At 30.2% G+C, this 8,831-nt stretch overlaps 1 protein-coding gene and 1 long non-coding RNA gene across 3 annotated transcripts in view; one reads left to right on the top strand and one right to left on the bottom strand.

Moving 5' to 3' along the window:
- LOC102581026 (uncharacterized) overlaps positions 1–8,831 on the bottom strand; it is a 53,005-nt gene that overhangs the window by 13,862 nt on the left and 30,312 nt on the right. The gene's annotated exons all lie outside the window — the stretch shown is intronic.
- On the top strand, positions 6,557–8,037 carry LOC102596506 (uncharacterized). 2 transcript variants are annotated; one of them, XR_001471594.1, is made up of 5 exons: positions 6,557–6,754; positions 6,941–7,002; positions 7,475–7,587; positions 7,723–7,859; positions 7,950–8,037. It is a non-coding gene; the product is annotated as an uncharacterized lncRNA (long non-coding RNA). The 2 variants fall into 2 exon arrangements; XR_001471593.1 differs by lacking the exon at positions 6,557–6,754 and having other exon boundaries at positions 6,786–7,002.

The following is an 8,831-nucleotide window of genomic DNA, read 5'->3' as shown; positions in this document are numbered from 1 at the left end:
TTCTCCACATGTAGCTTGACAAAAAATCTTCATTATCATCAAATTTGTTGCAAATTGATTTGAAACCACTTGAACATTTCTTCGATCTTCTTGAACCATTGGATCATTGAACCATGTGCTCTGATACCACTTGTTGGGTTCTGAAGGGTGTGATTAGGGCGTCATGCGGAAGCTTGCAATTTGCAAATCATATAGTTGATAAATCAGATAACAAAAAACTTATACTAAAAAATCAAAAATATTATTATATCAAAACTAATATAAAGAAAAAACATTGAAACTTTAGAGAGAATAAATCTCCCTATAAACAAGACTCTTAAACGACTACATTGTGGATTCTATGTTTTTTATGTTTAGAAGAAACAAACCTATATTTATAGAGTCCTAAAAACCTTTCCTACTAGAAAAGGAGTCCTAAAAAGGAGAGAATAAACCAAATATAAAATAATATTATATTTTCCTTTCAAGAAAGTAAAAACATTTATGGTAATGTTTTGTTTTTTCTTTAAGGAAAAAATAAATCTTAAATTATGGTAAGAAAATCAGGGCAAAACCCTAACAATATCTTCTACCTTTTCCACAAAAATAGATAAGAATTCCATATCTGATTAATTAATCATTTCTTCACTAGATTTCTTAGTTACAAGTAAGCAAAGGTAGAATGAAAATAAGTTTGAGAGTGAATGAATACAAAATTTTTTATGGTGGTTGAGGCACACCATGTCATAGTTGTATGATAGATTATTTTAATAGATTAAAAATTTATGGGTCCCATATCTTTACAACTTTTTCATTTCTCTCCTCACTCCTTCACTCCACCTTTTATTTATCCCTTGATGTAGAGTACTTTGTAATTTTTTACAAATTTAAATTTATTTCACTACACAATAAAAATAATAACATCTTTAGTATTTCATCATCTCTTTTTCGCATTATTTCTCCAATTCTTCAATAAACAATAGTAATGTCCTAAAATTAGTAATTTTTTATTTATTTTGATAATTCATAATATTCATTTGTTAAAAATCAAATATAAATAAATATACTAATATTAATTTAAATTTAAAGTCAAATATTTACGTATTATAAAAAAATCTAAATTAAGATTTGTGCTCTTAATCTCATACAAAATCAATTGTATTATTTAAAGGACAAATATAAATAGTTATTTAAAATTACTTGTAAATCAACAAAATCAAAAATATAATTAATTTTTTTTTCATTTTACTCTCTATTAATTTATTATTTTTTCCTCTCGAAATTCAAACTATAAAATACTTTTTTTATTATATTAACATGATAAGAATTGCAACTAATAGTATTTTCTGGTTGAATTGCAACTTAGTGAGAAGGTTATATTTTTGAACAAACACTATAAGTTGCAATTCTTATCATGTTAATATAATAATAAAAGAATTTTTTAAAAATATTAATTAAATTTCACATAGCTTGAATTTCAAAAATAAATATATATATCATATAATTGAGAGAGTATCTATGTTTGTGGGAGGTTATGGATGATTTTCGATTTTGGGTTACATGAAAATAGTAACAAAACTTATTTAATTATTTATCAAGATTACTAATGGTCTTTCTGTTATATTTTCTTGTTGGAGAATATTTGATATATTTAAGTGTTTACAAAATTAAAAAATTGTGAAATTATTGGGAAGAAAAAAATTAATTTATACTCCTTTTGGTTTTCGTATTAGTTATTTTACTTTTTATACATTCTTTAAGAAATTTATTAATTTACTCTTTATATTTTTTTTGCAATTTTACAAATTTTGTTTATACTTTCAAAAAGAATTAATTGTTAGGGTAATAAAAATAAAAAACATTGTAGTTTAATTTTGTTAATTGATAAATAATTATAATAATTATTTTTAGTAGTTTAGATAATTAATATAGGATAGAAAAATTTAGGCTAAATTTCATACTTTTAAATTATTTAAAGATAAAAAAAATAGCAAAATTTGAAATAATGGTACAAAAACAAGAAGTCAAAAGGCCAAACACATATACAACCCCTCTAACTTGTCCACATTTTTCATTTTGGCACTTTATCTTAGCCTTATTCCATTTTAACCCTTGGACTCCATTTTTTATGTTCCATTTTAACACGAAATACTATTTTTATGATTTTATAAATATTATTCAATTGCAACTTCTTATTTTAAATCGACATGTGTCATTTAATTTTAGTTAAAAAATTAAAAACTAACAAAAAATAATTCTTTTTAAAAAATAATAATTTCTTTTTAAGAGTGTATGTATTTTGTGTGAAAAATAACCGACGGAATTGTGTTGGTTTTCTTTCTTTAAAATCAGTGACAACCTAACAAAGTTAGTCGAGTTTTAACATTGTTTAGTAGTGTTATTTGCAATAAACAAGAGTCTTTTTTTAGTAGTGTTATTAATAAGTCAGTCGAGTCTTTTTGAAGATGGGTTTTTTTATTCGTATTGATATAATTAAAAATTAAAAGTGAGTATTTGCGTTAAAATTTAGATAGTCTAGATGATAAGAAAAAATAAATAAGTAGTGTTATTTAATTTGATTGAATGTTTAAGAAAGAAAATCAAAGAACTTTCGTCAATTTATTTTCATGCAAAAATACAGAGAAATATCAAAAATAATATTATTGTTTGAAAATTTTTATGTTCGTTCGCGAATGTTTAATTTTTTTAATTAACAGGCACACGTCTATTTTTTAAAATAAGAAATTGCAATTGAAGAACATAATAAAGACAAATCATAAAAATTAGTATAAGTGTTTTAAAATGGTACATAAAAAATGGAGTTTAAGGATTAAAATGGAATAAGGCTAAGTTGGAATGCCAAAATGAAAAATGAGGACAAGTTTGAGGGGCTGTATATGTGTTTGGCCAAGTCAAAAAGTTGAATAATGGGAAAAAGTTAAAAAGTAAGAGAGAAGGAACTTTGGCCCTTTTTTTGGAAAATGGGACCCAAAACTCCATTTGTCAAATTATGAAAGGAGCCTCACACAACTTTTGTACGCCACCGCATACTTATCTCTCAACCATCATAAAATTTTTCCCTCACATGGACCTCTACAATCTTGAAAGTGACTAAACAACTTACACATAATTGTACTATTTCATTATAACTCTCACCCACCCCAAAACTTTTTTGTAGAACAAATGAAAAAATAAGGGAAAATGCATAAGTACCCCCAACTTATGCCCAAAATCCTTGAGACACACCTAATCTTTACTAAGGTTCTATTACCCCCAAACTTACTTTTTAATTAATTTTCTACCCCTTTTCGACTTACGTGACACTATTCTTGAAAAAATTGTCAACATGTGCTGGGCCCACAAGATAGTGTCACGTAGGACCAAAAAGGGGTAGAAAATTATATATAAAATAAGTTCGGGGGGGAGGGGGTAATAGGACCTTAGTAAAGGTTAAATGTGTGTCTCGGGGATTTTGGGCATAGGCTGGGGGGTACTTATGCATTTTGCCAATAAATAAAGACATAATACATAAATATGTCTTTAATTTGACGGCTTAATTTATCGGTGATCTCCTAAAGTTGACACAATATTTCACTTAGATATCTTAACTAAGAAATGTTTATTTTGGACACTTCAGGTAGATCTCGCTATGTTATTTTGACACCTTTCTAATATCAACAAAAACATATCATGTGTGTGTTACACTCACGAATGACGTGTAAAATGACGACATTTGTCATTTGTGTCAAAAGTAATTTAATAATTAATGTTGAGTAAAAATAAAAATTGACCAATAAATTAATGACACATAAAATTTTTCCTCAAATAATTACAAAATAAAATAAATATTTAAACTAACTAAAAGAAGCCCCCTACCCAGTCGCCTGCTCCAAATCCCAACCCCACCCCACCCCGCCCCGATGTCTTCTTCAAACACCCCCCACAAATTATCGAGATAACTTTTATCAATCTTCTAAAATTTACTTCCATGCAAATATTAATTTTTTTTAAGAAAGAATTTTATGAATGAGTTTATTCTTAATTATTAAAAACATTTTCCGTCATTTTTGTTGAAACCTTCATTCACAAAGGATGAAATTTAACTTGGGCAAAATAGTGGTTGAAAACGGAGAAGAGAAAGAAAAAAAAATTAAAATTAACTTAATAACCATTTCACGCGCCTATCAATGAGTGTATTACATTCCTTATGCCATTAAGCAAAAAGTGTCAAAATGACACAGTGAGATTCTTCCTGAGGCATCTAAAATGAACATCGTTTAGTTAAGGTGTTTAAGTGAAACATCGTGCCAATTTTAGGGGGGCAACCGATGGGTTAGACCTAATTTGGCTTTACTAGATATCTATGTCTTCTAACTTTGGATGTGCACAAGTAAATAATTAAATTTGTATAAAATTGAACAAGTAGACACACACATTCTACGCAGCATAATACTTATAGGACAACAAGTAAGACAAAAAATTATCATGTAGGATGTCACGTAAGACAAATATGTTTATTTGTTTAATTTTATATAAATTTAAATGTCTACTTATATACCCTTAAAGTTAAAGGACATATATGTAAGATGAATCCAAGTTGAAAGAGTACTAAAAAGTACTAGTAAAAGGAGAGGCCTTATCACTAATTGTTGTAGAATGGTAATTAATCTTCTTCTTTAACCAAAGATTTCTAGTTCAACTACATACCTTTGGTAGGAAATATATTATCCATGTGAATTCAAATATCGGATATCAGGTGTGAACTCTCCCTCACATGGCCATGTACTATTTTGAAAATGACTAAACAACAAACACATTTTGCCTTTTAACACCAATGACTAATTTGCATGTTAAAAATTGAGACACTTGAATTTGTAGTTTCTACATAAAATTAGTTATTTTTTTTGGATATATTTGTTTTAAAATTAGTATAATATTATATACTAACGCTTAATACTATAAGAAGACTAAGACCTCATTTGTTTGCACTTAACAGAAGTCTAAATGTTAATCATTCAGATTCAGCTCATTAAGTGTGTTTGTTTTTTATGTCTGAATCTGAATGATTCAGATTCACCCTTTAAGTCCATTTGTTTTTTTTTCTTCAAAAAGTCTCTTAATGGACATGAAAAGGTCGGAATGGATCAGATCTGCAGGAGAATCTTAACACCATTCAGACTTATTTAATAAGTTATAAAATAATACTATATCGCCTTTCTTGGTCTTTGTGTGACTTTTGTTCTCTTAACTACAAACTTTCTTTCTCTCTTTTCTCAATCAAACACCATTTTTTTTCCTCCGATAAGTTTTCATAATCTTTACAAGTATTTTTTTTATATTAATAATTTTCATAGGGTGTATTGTTGTTCTTCAAGGTTTTTGAGTGAGAAAAAAATTATTCATAATTAAAAATAATAACTATGTATACATATTTGAGATCTTATTAGAATTTTGTCTTGGGCCAATAATTTTATTGAGACTCTTTGATATATTATTGTTGTTGAACTAGTTGGTGACAAAAATAGGGGAGGTGCGTGCTATCTCCAAAGATTTTGATGGAATAGTAAGTACTCAGTTCTTTTTTAACCAGATATTTCGAGTTCAAATAACATATATACTTTTGGAAGGAAATATTTTACCCCCAAATTGGAACGTTTGAATTCAAATACCAGACATCAGGTGCGAAACCCAAAAAGAAAAAAAAAGGCCTTGAACATCACACAGTTACTGGAAAGTAAAGGTAAGATATTGAATGAAAGCTTAACAAGAGCAATAATAGAGAATTTGGTATATGAGAATGCAAGCAGGAATAGTAGTAATGGGGTCAAAATTAAAGTGGGAGTGTTGATTAGATAACATTTCAAAATGGCAGACACTGAAAAGTAGAAATAAAAGGAAAAGTGTGATATTTGCTTTTGGAATTTTCTCTGCAATTGATAAAGTGAAATAATGGAGAATTTGGTATTTGACAATGAAAACTAAAAAAGCAGTGGGGTAAAAATGAGAGCATTATTAAAGTGGGAGTGTTTGATTAGATAACATTTCAAAAAATCTGATTCCATATGGCAGACAAAGAAATGTAGATAAAAAGTAAAAGTATATGTTTGCTTTTGGAATTTTCTCTTCAATTGATTAAGTGAGTCATGTTGAAGCCCCTGTTCTCTATTATTGAAGTGAACACTATCTTTTTGTTATTTTTCAACTTCTCGGAAATTTCGAAATTCAACTTGAAGTTAAATTTTAGAGTGAGTTTGATGGTTAAAAATTTCATGGCCTAAACAGCCCCTATTCTCACTTTTCTTTCCTTCCTCTGTTTCTTTTACCCTTTCTCATTTGTTAATATCGTTTTTATGGATAGTAATAATAGTATATCTCAACTCTGAGATAGAGGTAAAGCTTGCGTACACTATACCATCTTTAGATTCCACTGTGTGGACTACACTGAATATGTTATTGATTTCAAATAGATTTATCCTTAATAATGGAAATATAGAAATAATTTCACAATCTTCTTCACCTATTAGAATTTGAGATTCAACAATTCAAAGAAAGATAATATACAATTAGTAAAGCACCCAATTCATACGTTTAATCAAAAGAAGAATACTTTTTCTAAGATGTAGTCCCTTTTAACCTGTCGTTAATTGGACTTGGGTCCCAAATCAACCTTTGTGAGCTGCCTTCCAGTTCTATTGCTTCTTCTCCACTCAATAACTGGTTGTATGACATTGGGCTATGAAATAGTTGTCTTATTTGTTATATTAGTACGTTGTTTGTAAGTGGAAATCTGGATTATTCCTACCTTCTAGGTTTTTGATTTAATTCTGCATTTTTGTTGCAAGAAAAGATAAGCATTCCTCTTTCTGTATCTATAAAGAGTTTAACTTTGGTGTATAACTCTAGTGTTGCTTATTGGTTAGTGTTTTGGTTTTTATTTAATACTGCATTTGTTATGGTACAGAGTGAATTAGGGCAATATAACAGGATGACAATGGTATTCAATTTGTTCGAAAAGACACAAAGGTAGAATATTATATTAAGCTTTCTTGCCTTGTTGATTTGAGTCAGTTAAATTTGGTTTCCGTTACGTACTTGTCAATGATATATGCTTGCCATAGTTAGGTTTAAGAAAATTGTTTTTAATTAGCTGGACTCATTGTTTTCAGTGACGAAATCACAAGATAAGTATTCCCGTAAATCTTTGACTTGTTAATATCAAGCTATAGTGCATATGTTCTTGTTTGAGCAGGGCTAAGGGTAAACTACTTACGCAAATGATCCATAAGCTATATTACTCTGTGTGAGCTCTTGGTTAGGATAGCTTGAGAATTGAAAAAAATATATCTTCTTTGTGCTAAAATTAGTAGGGGAAATACTGATTAGTGATTACTTGGGGGAAACTGATTCATATAAGTCACAAGGAAATGAATTGTTCTAAATTCTTGGCTGTTTATCAAGTAAAGGAAAAGCTTTATGTGTTTTTCTCTCTGTGCAGATCTTTCGGTTCTGTAGGTCTAAGTGCCACAACAACTTAAGATGAAGGGGAATCCTCGTAAAGTTAAATGGACTAAAGCGTACAGACGGCGGCATGGAAAGGACATGACTCAGGTAAACAGGGTCGTGTCGATACAATTAATATGCTTTTTGTTGGATTAAATTTGGTCTAATGCTCTTTCTTCTTTTTTGTTTTATTCTATTTTGGATACTGAAAATTCCTTTCCTGCTGCTAATTTTCATTTAAAGGACTCAAACATTTGAATTCGAGAGGAAGCGTAATAGGCCAGAGAGATATGACAGGAATGTAGCTGAGAACACTTTGAAGGCCTCAAGAAAATTGATAAAATCAGAGTTGACAGGGAGGAAAGACATATTACAAGGAGGTTCCTTAGACTGTGCTTCACTAATTTCCGTTACTTCTAATTTATCATTTTCCTTTTCTTGCTATTAACATTAGTTGGCAAATCATACAGGATGAAAGGAAAGAAAGCCAAGGAGCAGAGAGAAGCAACAAAGGAGCTCCAGCAGAGCATTCACATGGTCAAAGCTCCTTCTGTGCTCATCAAAGAGCCATCACTTACACTGCCTACCAAGGTCAAGGTTTCGCAAAAGCTGTCACGCCCCGAACCTACACCCTGGGCGGGACCGGCACTCGGAGACCATTGCTGGCCTCAAACGAACCCTTGGCCTGGCTTTCTTAACTCAACGGAAAAAAAACCTGACTCAACAGAATAACTCAATGCCATGCAAAGACATAAACAACTTAACTGATAAAAATATGGCCCAAAGAGCAACTCGAGTCTCAAAATAGAATATTTACATATACATACATATACATGGATGAGAGACTCAAAACTACTGACTGTCTGACTGTCTATGAAGCCTCTAATATACTGAGATGGATGTGGGGACAGACCCCGCAACATCCTAATAGAACAAAACTAAGTACACAAAATAATTGAGTCCTCCGGAATGCAAGGAGGCTCACCACATACTCTGGAGTGCTCAGCTGGATCAACGACGTGCAGGATGCTGATCCGGGGTACCTGTATCTGCATCATAAGACGATGCAGGCCAACTGGCATCAGTACATGGAATGTACGAGTATGCGAGCTGGAAATACTAAACCACAACTTAAGCTTGAAAGGAGCACAAAAGAACACTCACCTTGACTTTGAACGACTCAAATAAAATAATTGGGCTCAAAGTAAAGCAATAAGACACATGCAATACATATAAAGCTTGTGAAAACAATGTGAACAACTTAGTTCGTTAAGGATAAAACGATAACAAACTCACTTTACTTATATAGAAGTAACATAGCTTTTGTGGGAGGTTCTTTAACCGACAACCAC

Source organism: Solanum tuberosum, unplaced genomic scaffold (assembly GCF_000226075.1).
Source record: "Solanum tuberosum cultivar DM 1-3 516 R44 unplaced genomic scaffold, SolTub_3.0 scf00379, whole genome shotgun sequence".
Taxonomy (NCBI): domain Eukaryota; kingdom Viridiplantae; phylum Streptophyta; class Magnoliopsida; order Solanales; family Solanaceae; genus Solanum; species Solanum tuberosum.
The sequence above is the reverse complement of the archived record's forward strand: the minus strand, read 5'-3'. Positions and strand labels throughout refer to the sequence as shown.